This window comes from Sminthopsis crassicaudata, chromosome 5 (assembly GCF_048593235.1).
Source record: "Sminthopsis crassicaudata isolate SCR6 chromosome 5, ASM4859323v1, whole genome shotgun sequence".
In the NCBI taxonomy this organism is placed as follows: Eukaryota; Metazoa; Chordata; class Mammalia; order Dasyuromorphia; family Dasyuridae; genus Sminthopsis; species Sminthopsis crassicaudata.
In genome coordinates this window covers 157,162,597-157,180,636 of record NC_133621.1, presented here as the reverse complement: position 1 = coordinate 157,180,636, position 18,040 = coordinate 157,162,597, and positions in this window count along the sequence as shown.

Here is an 18,040-nt window from a genome sequence, read left to right as displayed (position 1 = left end):
TCATCTTGCACAAGAAAAAGCAGATCAAAAGGAGGGAAAAAAAGGAAAAGGAAAAAAAGGAAGCAAAAAACAACAAAAAGATGAAATTACTGTGTTGTGATCTACATTCAGTCCCCTTTTTGGATGTAGATGGCTCTCTCCATCACAAGTCTATTGGAATTTACCTGAATCACCTGATTATTGAAAACCTATGTCTATCAGAACTGATCATCACATAATGTTGTTGCTATGTGCAATGTTCTCTTGGTTCTATTCATATCACTTAGCATCAGTTCATGTTAGTCTCTGAAATCTTTATAAAATCATCCTTAAATCATCATCATCATTTCTTATAGAACATTATTCTATAAGAATGTTATTATAGAAAAATGTTCTTATAGAACAATAATATTCCATAGTATTCATACATCATAATTCATTCAGCCAATCCCCAACTGATGGGCATCCATTTAATTTCCAGTTCCTTGTCACTATAGAAAGGGCTGCTACAAACATTTTTGCACATGTGGATCCATTTCCCTTTTTTTTAGTATCTCGTTGGGATACAGATCAATAGAGACACTGATGGATCAAAAAATATGCAAATTTGATAGCTTTTTGGGCATAATTCCAAATTTATTAGCCACACTATTTTAACAATTAACTCGCTTTATTGCCTAGTGTTGTAACAATATAATTTTAAAAATGAAATAATATAGTGGTTTCCTTTTCATATGTATCACTCCCAGATTATCCTCATTTTACATAATGAATATGCTTCTATTTTTTTTTGTTTTGAATCAATCTCTGTCTCACTAACAACAGTTTTGCAGGTTTCTCTTTCTCTGTGTTGCTCTGTCTCTCCATCTGTCTCTGTCTCTGTCTCTTCATCTCTCTCTATGTCTCTGTCTGACTGTCTGTCTCTCTGTCTTTCTCAATTAGAAATGACAATGGTTCTGAAAATAAGTTTCAACCAGATTCTGCAATTTTTCCATAAAGTGATTATTTGTAAATAGATGATTTTTAAGTGAATTAGGTAAGTGATTAAATCTAAGTAATTAAATTTGGAAAGCAAGAACAAAACAAAAAAAGCTCCTTAAATGTAAATAATTCATCTCTATTTTGCCTTATAGCTTTTTGAATTTATAGATTTTGTATATATGTTTTTATTGGAATAGTATACCTAATAGATCAAAAGCTGTTCTCAAAGATTTAGGTGCTATCTCGATACATATTGATTGTGCAATCTTATGCAAATCACAATCCATCATTCCTCTCTAATAAACTTTATAAGAATATGAATTTGAGATAACATGCTAATTTCTACCAATATAGGCACACATTCATTTTCTATTTCTTTATTTCTTTTATTTAAAAAAAAAAATCTATTGTTTCTCAAAAACAGCACCCTGGACAGAGACTGGTGGAGAATTTTAGTGGGGCAGTGTACATATTAAGTCACCAATATAGATCTTCTAAGTGGAATTTTAGAGTAGAAGTTTCCAATGTCATAAAAAATGGAGGGTGTATGTTATAATGGAAAGAGAACTAACTTTGTAATAAAAAGACCTGTATTCAAATTCTGTCTTCAATATTAATTAACAGTGACCTCAGGCAAATACTTATTTCCTTGAATTTAAGCATACTTTGATGCAAATTTAGTGGTGGGATTAATTAGATTTTCTCTGAAGTTCATTCTATTTTTAGATTTATGACCCTAAGAAAGCTTTACACATCTCTAAGATCAGTATAAATGCCAAAAATGAAATCAAGGCCTTTCTTCTCCTGTTGGGTTTTGAGCAGGAATTGTTTCCATAGCCATGTTTGGCACTGGGCAGAAAATCATTAATAATTATTTCATTTTTTTGGACCTTAGGTATTAATTCTTCCAATTATTTTGATGCAGAATTCACCAAGCATTGAATTATTTGACTTCTAAGCATGAAGGTACATGAGACATGTTCATTTAAGCTTAATGATAATCTGTTGTTGACATAATAATCCAACTCATGAAAAAAAACTCACAGATTTGGCCATTTTATGTGTATTTGGTTGAGGAGCAAATGGACTGAAACTGTTATCATCTATTAGGTTATAACTGAAAGTCTCTAAATTAAGCCAGTATTCTCCATTCCTCAAGATGCTATACCTCCATCTCTAATTTTGTTTCTACCTGCACATTTTAAAGAAGGAAGGTAGGTATTGGCAGCTGGAATTGTACACAAATGATTTAGCAAAATTAAACCACAACCTCATTTGATCATTTGAAATGATTGAAATAGTGACGATGCTCTGGCTTTTCATAGATTATTGGAAAAATTTCCTTATTCCTGTAGCCTAAAATAGTTTCTAGAGTATGGAAGAGTTTAGATGTGTTTTGTCAATAACTGTTGACATCTCATTCCCAGGTGTGATTTGACAACAAAAGAAGCTAATGGGATCAAAGCCAATCTTTATAAGCTCTATAATTAGTAGTTTCCAGAATTAGGTAGATGAAAGCTCTGTTATCTGTCCTGCTCAGATCATCTTGGAAGCATTTTGTTTAAGTCTGGAAACCATGTTAGTATTTCTTGGAGGAAATAAGGATTTTTAACCTAGAGAAGAGAGATGCAGGATAACTTGATAACTATCTTCAAATATTTGGGGGAATATCACATAGGATGAAGTTTGGACTTCTTAACCTCAGTGGGGAGAACCAGAACCAAGCAATGAAAATTTTGATTTGTGTAAGGAGTTCCCAATGAATGCTTACTTTTTCTACTAATACAAGATAGTATTTCTTTGCAACTTAAAGTATTAAAGAGCTACCTAAAGTAATGAGAATTTAACTCAATGGATTGCCTAGGGTCATTCAATAAGAATGTTTCAGGAAGTACATGAACTCAAGTCTTCCTCACTATAAAACTTGCTTTCTATCTTTGTACACTATCAGTGTAAAGAAAAATTCCCCAAAAGAAATGTTACCCCAAAGTAAATTGTTCTGCCTCAGAAAGTGATGACTTCCCATCACTAGGGGCTTATGACAAATACTTAATGATCATTTCTTAGGTATGTTATGGGGGAATATTTTCTTTTATGGGTATTAATTGATTATACTATATGATACCTCTGAGATTTAAAAAAAATTCTGAAATTTAGGTGAACATGGACAAGTAAGTCACTTTACCTTAATAAGAATTGTTTTCTTCAGCTTTGGCATCTACCATAGCAAAAAGGATAGGAAGCATCATATTTAAAATTGAAAGATCTGTGTGTCAATCCTGACTCTAATTTTTATCTTTTTTTAGGTTTATATTCTGTTTAATTATTCCTTAATCTCTGATTGCTTTTTAAAGAATTAAGTAGATTGTTTTAGCTATAGAAAAACAAACAAACACCTGTAGAATGAAATTTATTTCTGTATCTCCAAAGATAATATGAATTACAACTTGTTGTTTTTTCTTCAAGTACATGAATATATATAAATATATATATATATGTATATATATATATATATATATATATATATATATATATATTTAAACATCATTCCTTGCTCAAAGATAAAATGAAGAGGTAACTTCTATCCCTGCAAAATAATTTTTAAAATTAATTTTATAATTATACTTTTTTTTGACAGTGCATATGCATGGGTAATATTTTTTTTACAACATTATCCCTTGTATTCATTTTTCCAAATTTTCCCCTCCCTCCCTCTACTCCCTCCCCTAGATGACAGGCAATCCTATACATATTAAATGTGTTACAGTATAACCTAGATACAATATATGTGTGTAAATCCAATTTTCTTGTTGCACGTTGAGAATTGGATTCTGAAGGTATAAGTAACCTGGGTAGAAAGACAGTAGTGCTAACAGTTTACATTGAATTCCCTGTATTCCTTCACTGGATGTAGCTGTTTCTGTACATCACTGATCAACTGGAAGTGAGCTGAATCTTCTTTATGTTGAAGATATCCACTTCCATCAGAAGATATCTTCATACAGTATTGTTGTTGAAGTGTATAGTGATCTTCTGATTCTGCTCATTTCACTCAGCATCAGTTCATGTAAATCTCTCCAAACCTCTCTGTATTCATCCTGCTGGTCATTTCTTACAAAACAATACTATTCCATAATATTCATATAGCATAATTTACCCAACCATTCTCCAATTGATGGACATTCATTCATTTTCCAGTTTCTAGCCACTACAAAAAGAGCTGCCACAAACATTTGGCACATACAGGTCCTTTTCTCATCTTTAGTATTTCACAACTCCACCAACAATGCATCAGTGTCCCAGTTTTCCTACATCCCCTCCAACATTCATCATTATTTTTTCCTGTCATCTTAGCCAATCTGACAGGAGTGTAGTGGTATCTCAGAGTTGTCTTAATTTGCAAAATAATTTTTTTAATGGAAAACTTGACAGGTTGAAAATTTGAGTAGTGATGCCACAAAAATCAAAAGCTTGTACTCGTTAACTGATGAGAAATTGAAATTAGCATGAAGAGTGCTTTAGGATACGTTTTTATTACAGCTCTGAGACATTGAACACCTATAGTAAGACATTCATTAAAACTTTGCTTCTCTTTCAGTTTTTGCTCAGATTTTCCCTTAACTCATAATAATTACTATTTAACCCTCTCATGGTAAGAATATACAGAACAAGGAGCTCCCTACCAGATCTAAAATTGCTCTTTCCCTTAGGCAACTCCAGTGGAGGAAGAAAGGCCCTGCATTCTTGCAACTGTTATCTACATGAACACACAGGATGACATATTACATTTGTCATGAATCATGCTGAATACCAAGAGAGATCAAAGGAAGCAACTTCCTGGTAATAAAAACCCTTCTTGTCATTAAAATCCATTTTGCCTTCACTGCTAATACTACTGTGATTAGATTCATTTTAAATGACTCCAGGAGCAGAACTAGAATTGATGAGTAGGATTTAGAGGAAGGCATATTTAGCTCAACATCAGGTTTCTAACCATTAAAATTCTATAAAAAGAGAAAGTGTTGATTTGTTGAGATAGTAAGTTTTCCATTATTGAAATATTCAAAAAGAGATTGGATCACCTCTTCTCATGAATTACATGTTTTATGTTTGAGTTTAAGTCCTCTTCACTACTGGCATTCTATTATGTCTATTAATTTATCTCCTTATAAGGTTTTGCTGGGGCCAGTTCATATAGGTTAATAAGTCCATTCTTAAATGTTCAGTACAAACATTCATACATCAAACATCAGAAAATACCACAGATCAGAATTTTAGTTATTTATTGAGCATGTAGACTAAATAACATGATAATGAAAATGCTAATCCAGATTAACCTTAAAAGTAAGGCAATTGTAGTTGCTGTGTTTGTTGTTATCATTGTTGTGGGTTTTTTTTTTTGTTGTTGTTGTTGTTATTGTTAATGTTTTTTTTTTTTTTTTTTTTTTAGTAGAAGATGTGGTGAGTCAATTGTTAAATATTTGCCAACAAACACCTGATTTTAGACAGCTAGAAATTACTACCTAGCTTATCAGGTTTTCTTCCACTCAAATATTTTTTTTTATTATTATAGCTTTTTATTTACAAGATATATGCATAGGTAATTTTTCAGTACTGACAATTGCAAAACCTCTTGTTCCAACTTTTCCCCTCCTTCCCTCCACCCCTTCCCCCAGATGGCAGGTTGACCAATACATGTTAATTATGTTAAAGTATAAATTAAATACAATATATGTATACATGTCCAAATAGTTATTTTGCTGTACAAATATCCACTCAAATATTTTGAACACTGCTAATTGAAATCATATTTTATAATAATGTTGGAAACATCATTATGATAATTGGGCTTTTAATAAATTCTTGGTGTTTGGTTGGTTATTTTAGACTACATTTTGGGGCTCCTTTTCTCTTTTTTTCCTTCTTGGTCGGGCTTTAATTTCATGAATGTAGGGTATTTCCTTTATCATGATTATTAACTATTCTTTTGCAATTTATATTTAGAGAAACAAGGAAGGGAAAGAAGGAAGGGAGTAAGGAGGGGAGGAAGGAGGGAAGGAAGGAAGGAGGCAAGGAAGGAAGGAGGGAGGGAAGGAAGAAAGGGAGGAAGGAAGGGAGGAAGGAAGGAAGGAAGAAAGGAAGGAAGAAAGGAAGGAAGGAAGGAAGGGAGGGAGGAAGGAAGGGAGAGAGGAAGGAAGGAAGGAAGGAAGAAAGGAAGGAAGGAAAGAAGGAAGGAAGGAAGGAAGGGAAAGAGGAAGGAAGGAAGGAAGGAAGGAAGGAAGGAAGGAAGGAAGGAAGGAAGGAAGGAAGGAAGGAAGGAAGGAAAGAAGGAAGGAAGGAAGGGAGGAAGGAAGGGAGAGAGGAAGGAAGGAAGGAAGGAAAGAAGGAAGTAAGGAAGGAAGGAAGGAAGGAAGGAAGGAAGGAAGGGAAAGAGGAAGGAAGGAAGGAAGGAAGGAAGGAAGGAAGGAAGGAAGGAAGGAAGGAAGGAAGGAAGGAAGGAAAGAAGGAAGGAAGGGAGGAAAGGAGGAAAGGAAGGAAAAGGAAAAAAGAAGGAAGGAAAGAAGAAAAGAAAGAAAGAAGGAAAGAAGAAAGGAAGGAAGGGAGGAAAAGGAAGGAAGGAAGACAGTAAAGGATGGAAGGACTGAGGTAGAGAGGGAGGTTGAAAAAAAGGAAGTAAGGAATAAAACTAAATTCCACAACACATAGTGGTCAAATTTAACAATTTAATTCAGAAATATGTATTGCAAGGCATTAGAATGATCTTCAAATAGAAAGGGCATTTAAAGATTTCTTAAGACTATTCCTCACCCACAACTTTAACTTCCAAAAGAGCAAAAGAGTTCCAAAGACCAAAGAGAATTAATTTCAGGATTACTTCTCATGCAAATCTAAAGTTAACTATATTCGATAAAAGATGGACATTCAACAATAGAGAAAAGTTTGAAACACTTTTTTAGGAAAAAAAACAGATTGAAATAATTATTTGCCTCATGCAACAAGATGCTAAAAGAATAAGCAACAGCTGCAGGCAAGGACAGTATCAGAAATACAGTGATCCCTAGACCAATTCTAAATGTCCACAAAGAAAGTGATAAAGGTTGAAATCTTTATGAACAAAATATTCTAAAAAGAACTACAAAGAATTCACAACCACATGAAAAAAAGTTCCAAATCAATTATAAGAAGCTAAATAAAAATAATCATCAGAGGCTTTACCTCACTCTCTTCTAATTGGCAAAGTTGACAAAAATGACAACATCTAATGCTGGAAGGTTTGTGGAAGTATAGAGAAATCAGTACATTCTTGTTGGTGGTTTTTGGAAAGCAATTTGGAATTATGCAAATGAAGTGATTGAAATGTTCATATCCTTTGCAATAGAGATTCCATTAGTGATCTCATGCCTCAGGAAAGCATTAATAAAAGGGGGGAAAGTTCCCAGGTACTCCAAAATATTTATAGTTGTACTTTTCATGATGATGATAAATTGGATATAAAATAAATGCTGATCCACTGGGTAATGGTTAAAGGAATCATGATAAGACTGCAACAGAGCAATAGAAAGAACAAACTGAAAAAAAAAAAAAAAAAAAAAAAAGGAAAGTAACAAAATTATAAAGATGAACTCAGATTGATTCAGATGAAGAGATATGAGATTATCCTCCCAACCTACTTCCTCATGAAGATGGTAGGTCTTCTACTGTTATATATCACACTGACGTTCATACTTTTTCATTATATCATAAAGTTGTTTTTTTTTTTCTTTTTTTCTCTCCTAAAAATAGTTTGCCAAATGACAGGGCTTTCGCAAGGGAATTGGATATTATGGTGATGGGAAAAACAAAAACAAAAAAATAATAATAACACCTCATTTTTTAAAAAAAATCAAAACCAAAATGGTTTTTATATCTTTCAGCCTAATGTCTTTGTATCTTAATCAGTTTTGACTGCTTGGATATAACCAGCACAACTATAGAACTTCAGGATATTTTCAGAAAGCTCAAAGGAGCTTTCCCAATATCTTGTTCAATGAGTTCCATTGCATATTCATTAGTATTGTCTTTCTATGTTTTCCCATTGACTATTATTGTACAAAATGATTGGAAGATGGGTTTTTATGTTTTTTGTTTTTTTTTCTTGAGGAGAATTAATAAGTTATTACATTTTTAGGAACAGTGAGACCATAGCAAAAAATCATACTAGATTTTGTTCCTTTGTTAACTCCATGTGATTCACTTGGATCTACAAACCATCAAAGATAAGTACTGATTATGTACATCCATTAAATTTTCTTTCTGAGAATTTGGAGTGGAGAATATAAAAGTAAGAGGTCTTGGTTTATTATAATCTATTAATGTGTTTTTTTTTCCTTAATGGTTATCTAGTAAAGATGTAAAGCATTACCTATTTCACATTATTATGCTTTTATTGGCAGATCCAACTCAAAGTTATTTCAAGAAATTAAATTTTGTTAAGCATCATCTGTGTGCTAAGTATCCTAAATCTGACAGATTTCATCATCTACAATTATCATATATTGCCATCAGGAAGAAAAACAAGTTCAGTTATATATTTTAAACTTTCAAGTGCTCTGGGTATAACTGAAAAATAAATATTTTTAATTTAAAACATTTCTCTTTTTAAAAAAGATTTTAATCTTACTAAGAAGACATATTGAAGTATTAATACCAGGTAGAAGAAAATATATATGGAAAGTTTTAAAATAAGTCATGGATAAAATTTGTCAACATTCTTAACCATTAAGATTCTTACTGCTTTCCTTCTTCCCTTACAATGTTAAAGTGAGAAATGCTAAACTGTTCTTATGTATCTACTTCAAAGTAAAAATCTGTGTGAGCTTTAGTACAAATGTCCTTCTTTGCTCCTCTTCTTGTCAGTAAACTCACATCAGTTTCAACTAAAAAAGAAAAGTTTTATTTCTAATGTAACTGTGGAAAATACTTCCAGGGAGAATACAGTTAGTATTGCTTTACTTTACTTCTTTGCTCATAGTATTACTTTTTTTTCTTCCATAAGAAAAATAAGAAAGGAATAAGAAAACAAGTCAAACCCAGAATTACAGTGGGTGTCCTTATACTCAAGATACAAAAAAAATAGGAAGCTTTTTTTTTTAAAGCATTAATGACTATTTTTTAATCTGTTTTTATCTATTTCCATGTTTTAATGAAACTTTGGAATAATGCATATTTTATGCTAATAAAATATATTCTAACCTGTTTTATAGCAAAATTTATTCTGAGAACTGATTTGTATCCTGGAAATTATGTGATAGTCTCTTATGAAAATGATTAGGGATAAAACCAATCACTTTTTACCCAATGAAGATAAAGTTCTATAATCCTTTCAAAAAAGAGAAAGTAAGAGGTTTTTTAGTCCATTCCAAAAGTCATTTACAGCAATAACTGCTAGCCATTTGATATTATGATATGATAATCAGCATTCCCAACACTCTTAATTGTATCATGCACAAAAACTAAGAATAACAATATTTTGAGTGTCTCTTTAGCAATCTCTGTCATGTGTCTCCAACTTTTACAAACTGCCAACCAAAGAAAGATTTAGAAGAGCATTGACTCCCTTCCAGAAGAAACCATGGTACAGGACAAATGGAAATAAGGGTTTCTGAATATAGATTGAAAGTGGTTTTATGACATAGTCAAATTAGTTTGACTTTTAAAAATTGGATAAAAGTGGTGAAGTGAGTCAAACTCATAGTCTGTATGAAGAAAAAACTTAAGCATTTGGTCATTATTAAACAATCTTATAAACCTGGTTTTTCCAGTATATTTTATTAAAATATATGAAAGCACTTATTTATAATATCATTATGTTATCTGTGGAACAATACAAACAAATAGAATATGCTATTTTAGAAGCATTTTTCATACTAAGCTTATTGGAAATCAAGAAACATTTTCCAGCATTAACTTATATCCTTCCCTAAGGCATGTTGAAAAGTCATCTGTTACACAAATCATCTGAAGGGAAACTTGATGTTAATCATTTCTGGGCAAAGAGTTCAAAATTAAAACATAGGGCATTCATTGAAGTTCAGGACAAACCCATGGGGGTAAAAAGAAAAAAAAAAAATCTGTCAACTTTTTTTCCCCCTTCTCTGAGCCTTGAGAAAAGTTTGTCATTCTTTCAAGAGAATATCTTGTTTTGTTTTCCAAATAGAATTATTTATTCATATAAGATTTACCCCAAATGGGTGGGAACACAGGGCAGTGGAAGACCCCAGAATCATCCTGTAATATTCCTTAAAGCAAAATGAACATCATCTTTGTTCTAGGGGAAATTGTGTTCCCTGAAGATATAATCAATTTACATCACAAAGAAATTATATTTCCTTACCTCTACCTCTGTCAGCTTGGGCAAAATATCTAAGTGAAAATGTCCAAAAGGCACTTGGAAATAAAGGATTGGATCTTTGGGAGAGGTCAGGGCTAGAAATAGAGATCTGGCTATCATCAGAATAGGAATAGTAACTGAAGCCAAAGAGCAAATTAGATTACTAGGAAATAAAATATTGAGTAAAATTTAAAAGAGGAAGGTTGAAGACAGAATTTTGAAGGATACTCAGATTTTATTAAATTTTCTAGCCTTAGGGATTTTTGAACAATTGGCAATTACATGTTTTTGACAGGCTAAATCCTTACAATTTACCTGGGAAACAGGATATCTATTAATCAAAAACAGGAAAAGGACTTATTGATAATTTTGAAGAAATGGAGATAGAGAAAGGAATGGAATTTTTATTTCAGTAGTATAGGGCACTCTCAGTGAAGAAGTTTCTTCTACCAGGTCAGTGCCTTAACTTAGAAATGATTTCTCTTGAGCTCTAAAATTCACCTTTGCATCTTCTTAGTATGGGCAGCTAAGTGACATAGTGGATAGAGTGCCCAGCCTGAAGTCAAAAAGATTCATCTTCCTTCAAATTTTGGCTCAGATACTATATGACCTTGGATAAGTCATCTAACCCTGCTTGCCTCAGTTTCCTCATCTGAAAATTATGATACAGAGAAAGAAATAACAAACTTATCATTATCTTTGCCAAGAAAAGCGCAAATGAATCACAAATAGTTGAATACAACTGAAACATGACTGAACAGCAAATCTTTCCATCAAATTTTACTTTTTAAAAAATTATAGTCATTTGCATGGGTACTTTTTTTTTTCTTTCCACTAAAGTGTAAATTTCCTGAGGTGGGAAAATTGATCCTAAATATTATTGTATTTTCTTCAATGATTAGCACAAAGTTCTGTATTGAGTGTTTCCAGTATTTTGAAGGTAATTAGATACTCCCAAGCACAGATCTCCCAAAAACATAGATTACTATTTTCATTGGCATCTCACCAAGTACTTAAAAAGAATTTCATGAATTCAGGAACTGCCACACTGTCCTTATAGGTTCGATATATTCAAAAGTAGTGGCCAGAAAAATTGGAGAGATAAGATGGTGGAAAACAAGATCAGAGAGATTTTCAAGAAAGAGAGCAATGCTTCAGAAAAAGTTCTTAGCACTGTAATTGATGACTTTTATACATTTTTCTTAAAAACAAACTTCATTTTCCTTAGAATTATTTTGAAAATCATTTCAACTTTCTACTTCCTCTTTTCTATGTAAGTACACACCAATAAATCTAATATTAGAGAAATCATGACTTATTAGATACAGAACTAAGCTTGGAGCCAGAGAGAACAGTTTTTTGGTTTTTGCTATATACTAGCTGTATATAACTAGTATATAGCTAGCTCTCAGTGCCACCAGACAACCCTCAAACTCTGTCACATCAAGTTACAAGACTATCTTGTCAGAGAAGTTTCTGTGCCCTATAGCTATGAGATTACAGATTGGAACTAATTGAAATAGGCTAAAACAAAATACAACAATCTAGTATGTGACAGATAGAAATGTCAAAACAAAAGCAAACAACAGAGAAACTTTCAATCCCACTGTCTTTGGGTAGCAGAATGAGATAATTTTGGTATTCCATGAATAAAGTGCTCTCCAATATTTCACTTTATAGATTCTAGCAAGTTATTGGAACCACATATTACAGAATATGTTGGAAACTAAAAAAAATAATAATAATAAAATAATCTACATTTCTTTTCTTCTAAAAAGGGAAGTGTGATGTATTGAGCAAAGGATATAAGAAGGAATCTAAAGAAGTCCTTCAAATATATGTCTGAGAGTAACTGCTTTCTTATATATTTGTAGTTTTTATTTTTCTTCAATAAAAGGAATCAGACATAGTATTAGAGGCTTTTCTTTTACATTCTATGCATAAAGCAAACAGAATGAACTCAAGGTATTGTCCCCATTATATTAATACTAAATGCATTTACAATGTATTTTTTTTTTCTTTTTCATTTGATTTGAAGCCAAATTTGTTTTGCAGATTTTCTTTGTGGGAACAAAGAAGATTACACATTGTGCTACTCATGCTTTCAATTAGTTGTCATGTAGCTTTCTACAATTCAAGAACAAAAGAATTTTATTATTAATTAGGGTTGTATGATCAGCCTACTTTTTAAATTTATTTTAGGCCATGAGAAATTTTACTTTCTTATATCAGTTCTACATAAGACTACTGAAATAATGATTTGGAGTGCAAATTTTAAAGATTTTTGAAGTTGCTTGTTGAGAAATACTCTTCTCTGAATCTTAATTTCTTAATGTGTGAGTATAAAATGAATACTGTGTGGAGCTATAAATACTCATTTTGATAATTTTTATTAGTTCATATTGAATCTGGGATTAAATTAAAACATAACAGTTGATATTTAGAATTCTGTGTAGTTTGGCCCAGACTTAGCTTTCCAGGTTTATCTTATACTACTCCCGTTCATTTATCATAACTGATCTATTTGTTTTATTCCCCATCTTCATATCTTTGCAAAAGCTGCCCCTTATACCTAGACTTCATTACTTCCTCATCTCTGCCTCTTGAAATCTCTACCACTGTTTGTTCAAGGCATGGCTCAAGTGCTCATCACATTCTACATGAGGTCTTTCTTTATCCCCTCGACTATGGAAGCATATTGAATCACCTCTAAACCCTTTTTTTTTTTTCCCTCTAGGCTTCAAATTACAAAATGATATTAGATAACTATTAAAGATACCCTTATCCAACTTTGTTATTTTTTATGTTAAACATATGCAGTTCTTCTAAACATATTTGTCATATGATGCAAGAAAAATCAAATCAAAAAATAAGAAAAAAATGAGAACAAAAAATCAAACAACAACCACAACAACAAAAATAAGATTAATACACTATGTGTTGATCCCAATTCAATCTCTCTGGATGTGAATGTATCTTTCCATCACAAGACTATTGAAATTGCCTTGAAAAGAGGCAAGTCTATCACACAAATTTTCTTCAAATATCAATTCTGAATGCCAATATCAATGACTATCAATGCCTTCATTAAAAAATCTCCCCCTTTTATAAGAGAGTTAACTGTTTTCTTTCAAAGACTGATTGGAAATTTAGAAAGGAATTTGGTATCTCACAAAATGGAATTGGGATTATAAATAGGCAAGAGCAGGAGGATTTACTTAATAGCACTCTTAGCCCATTCCATGATTAGATTAATGGACAGAATAAAAAAAAAAAAAAAAAAAAGAGAGACATTTTGATCACTTCAACAGAAATATATTTGGGTTCATCTTTAACCATGTCAAAGAAAAGATTATTGTTAAAACTATGAGGAAACATAAAATGTTGATAGAAAATTATTTCTAATATGAAAACTTCTTATTCTTCTCTGCTACCCAATTATTTTGCATTTATTTTTTTTTTAATTTACTTCTCTTTGTACACATTTTTTCAAGTAGGTTATAAGCTTGTTTTTTAAAAATTGTTTATGGGCAAAGCCAAGATGGTTGAAAAGGCACACTAGATATTCTGAGCTCCTCTCATACCCTCATTACCAATTTTTAAAATCAGCCTCAAAAATAGCACTAGACTGGTAAGGTTCACGAGGATTGGAAGTACAACAACTCACCAGCTGAAGATAAACAGGAGTATCGCCAGAAAAAGTTTGTCCTGAGTGGCGGGAACAGACTGGCTCAGGCAGGGATAGAATCAGGAGCAGGGTGGCTCCTGTGGTTTGAAGGTTTACATAGAGCTCTCTGCCATAGCATGACTGCTTTGCTTTGGTTGCAGAGGAATGGACCAGCAGAGAAATTGGAGCCTAGGGTAGAGGGTACTCTGAGGGATGCCAGAGCCTAATAGTATCTGGCTATGCCCACCCAGGACAGGAAGTGACTCAGTGAAGACACAGTTCTTCAGTGGCATTCTGCAGCTAGGGGCTCTTATTGGGGGGCAGTCACAAACCTACACAGCAAGGGCACAGCCTGGGGCAACCTCTCATCTGCACAGTGTGGGGCTCAGCCTGGGATAATGGAATTTCCCCAGCTTGACTGTGCTCCCCAGGCAGAGACACTTCTGGTGCTGTAAGGGATAGGGTGACTGCTAATACTCAAAACTGGTGTTTGAGAGGGGGCAGTGATATTTTTTCTGCTTAACCTCTAGCTTCAAGGCAGTTGCTAATATTCACAGTGGGGCTCCTCACAGGGTACTTACACATCCTGGCCCTTGATACCCAGGAGTAGTCACTTCTGTGTGAAGCTCTTCCCAGAGCACTCCTAGAGCACTCCTGCAGCTCAGCAGTGGCCTTGAAGCCCATTGAGAGGACAGCTACTGTCCATATACCCATCCTTGCTCTGCAGAGGAAGCTGGTAACCTCCTTGCCCTGAAGGCAGATTCTAAAGCCTTTAAAAAATGAGTAAAAAAATCAAGAGAACGATTGATAGCTTCTATACTAAAGAGAGTAGGTTTCCAACCCCAAGAAGACAATAGCAAACAGGCTTCAGACAATACCCCAAATAATGCTCTCCTAGAAGAGACTATTAAAAATCTCAAAAGATAGTTAGAAGAAAAATGGGCAAAGGAAAGAGAAGCTATGCAAGAGAGTAACAACCTCCTGAAATGTGAATTGAAAAAGGTAAACAACTTCATGAAATGTAAATTGGAAAAAGTAAAGAATTCACAGGAAGTACAGGGAAACAGAATTAGTAAATTGAAAAAGATAAAGAATTCCCAAGAAAGTAGGATTTGTGAATTGCAAAAAGAATATAGCTCAATTTAGTGAAATGGAAAAAAATTCCACAGAGCAAAACAACTCATTTAAAAACTCAATTGGACATATACAAAAAGAAATAAAAAAGCTACTAAAGAAAATAACTCATTAAAAATCAGAACTGAACAAATAGAAATGAATGACTCATTGAGACACCAAGAATCACTCAAGCAAAAACAAAAAAAAAAATGAAAAACTGGAGAAAAATGTCAAATATCTATTTGGAAAAATGACAGACCTGGAAAATAGATCTGAAAGAGATAATCTGAGGATTATTGGACTTCCCAAAAATTATGATGAACAAAAGAGCCTAGATACAATTTTACAGGAAATCATCAAAGAGAACTGCCCAGAGATAATAGAACCAGCAAATAAAATGCACATTGAAAGAATTCATCAAACATTTTCTGAAAAAGACCCTAAAAAAAAAAACAAAAAAAAACTCCAAGGAATATTATGGCCAAATTTCAAAACTATCAGACTAAGGAATAAATATGAGAAGCAGCCAGCAGCCAGGAAAAAAAAATTCAAAGACCGAAGTGCCACAAAAAGGGTCACTCAAGATCTGGCTGCCTCTACATTAAAGGATCAAAGATCCTGGAATCTGATATTCTGAAAGACAAAAGAACTTGGAATGCAGCCAAGAATAAACTGCCCAGCTAAGTTTAGCATTTTCTTCCATGGAAGAAGATGGACATTTAATGAAACAGATGAAATGCATTTGTTTCTAAGAAAAAACCAGATCTAAACAAAAAAATTGATCTCTAACCATAGGACTCAAAAGAAGCAGAAAAAGGTAAAAGGAACTCTTGAGAACTGTATTTCTGTTGTGGATATGCATTAAGACCACATGTATAATTTGATTTTACTGATATAACATAAAAAGGGAAGTAGAAATGGAAAGGGGATAGTGCTAGAAAAAGGGAAAAGGGGAGATAAAAAGAGGGAAACTACATCCAATGAAGAAGCAAAGAAAACCTATCATATCTAAGGGAAATTAGAGAGGGAGAGGAATATTGTGTGAATCTTACTCTCATTGGAACTGGCTCAAAGAGAAAATAATTGACATATTTGTTTTAGATTAAAAAGTGGGAGAGGAAAAGTGAAAAGGAAAAGAATAATAAGGGAAGGGTACAAGAAAGGGTAAGGGATTTAAAGCGAGGAGGAAGATATTAAAGAAGGAGGGCTGTGTGACATAAGTGGGGCCCATAAGTTTAATACTGGGGAAGGGGTTCAGGGGGGCAGGGGGAAAAAAGCATAACCTGGGGATAATATGATGGCAGGAAATACAGAATTAGTACTTTTAACTGTAACCGTGAATGAGATGAAGTCTCCCATTAAGTGGAGGCAGGTAGCAGATTGGATCAAAAGTCAAAACCCTACAATATGTTGTTTACAGGAAACACATTTAAAGCAGGGAGATACTTACAGAGTAAAGGTTAAAGGCTGAAGCAGAATCTATTATACTTCAAGTGAAGTCAAAAAAGCAGGGGTAGCCATCCTTATCTTAGATCAAGCAAAAGCAAAAATTGATCTAATCAAAAGAGATAAGGAAGGAAAGTATATCTTGCTAAAAGGTAGCGCCGACAATGAAGCAATATCAATACTAAATATATATGCACCAAGTGGTATGGCATCTAACTTCCTAAATGAGAAATTAAGAGAGTTGCAAGAAGAAATAGACAACAAAACTATAATAGTGGGAGATCTCAACCTTGCACTCTTAGAATTAGATAAATCAAACCACAAAACAAATAAGAAAGAAATTAAAGAGGTAAATAGAATATTAGGAAAATTAGGTATGATAGATCTTTGGAGAAAACTGAATGGTGACAGAAAGGAGTATACTTTCTTCTCAGCAGTTCATGGAACTTATACAAAAATTGACCATATATTAGGACATAAAGATCTCAAAATTAAATGCAGGAAGGCAGAAATAGTAAATGCTTTCTTTTCAGATCACAATGCAGTAAAAATTACATTCAACAAAAAATTAGGGGTAAATACACCAAAAAGTAATTGGAAACTAAATAATCTCATCTTAAAAAATGATTGGGTGAAACAACAAATTATAGACACAATTAATAATTTCACTGAAGATAATGACAATGATGAGACATCATACCAAAATTTGTGAGATGCGACAAATGTGGTAATAAGGGGAAATTTTATATCTTTAGAGGCTTACTTGAATAAAATAAAGAAAGAGAAAATCAATGAATTGGGCTTGCAACTTAAAAAGCTAGAAAAAGACCAAATTAAAACCCCCAATCAAATACTAAACTTGAAATTCTAAAATTAAAAAGAGAAATTAATAATATTGAAAGTAAAAAAAAATTGAACTAATAAATAAAACTAAGAGTAGGTTTTATGAAAGAAACCTATTAAAAACCTTTGGTAAATCTCATTAGAAAAAGGAGAGAGGGAAATCAAATTGTTAGTCTTAAAAAAGAAAAGGGGAAACTTTCCACCAATGAAGAGGAAATTAGAGCAATAATAAGGAGTTACTTTGCCCAACTTTATGCCAATAAGCTTAATAACCTATGTGAAATGGATAACTACCTCCAAAAATATAGGCTTCCCAGATTAACAGAGGAGGAAGTAAATTGCTTAAATAGTCCCATTTCCAAAAAAGAAATAGAACAAGCTATTAATCAACTCCCTAAGAAAAAATCTCCAGGACCAGATGGATTTACATGTAAATTCTACCAAATATTCAAAGAAAATTAGCCCCAATGCTATATAAACTATTTGAAAAAATGGGGAATGAAGGAGTCCTACTAAATTCTTTTATGACACAGACATGGTACTGATACCCAAAACAATTGGTTGAAAATGGAGAAAGAAAAACTATAGATCAATCTCCCTAATGAATATTGATGCTAAAATCTTATATAAGCTATTAG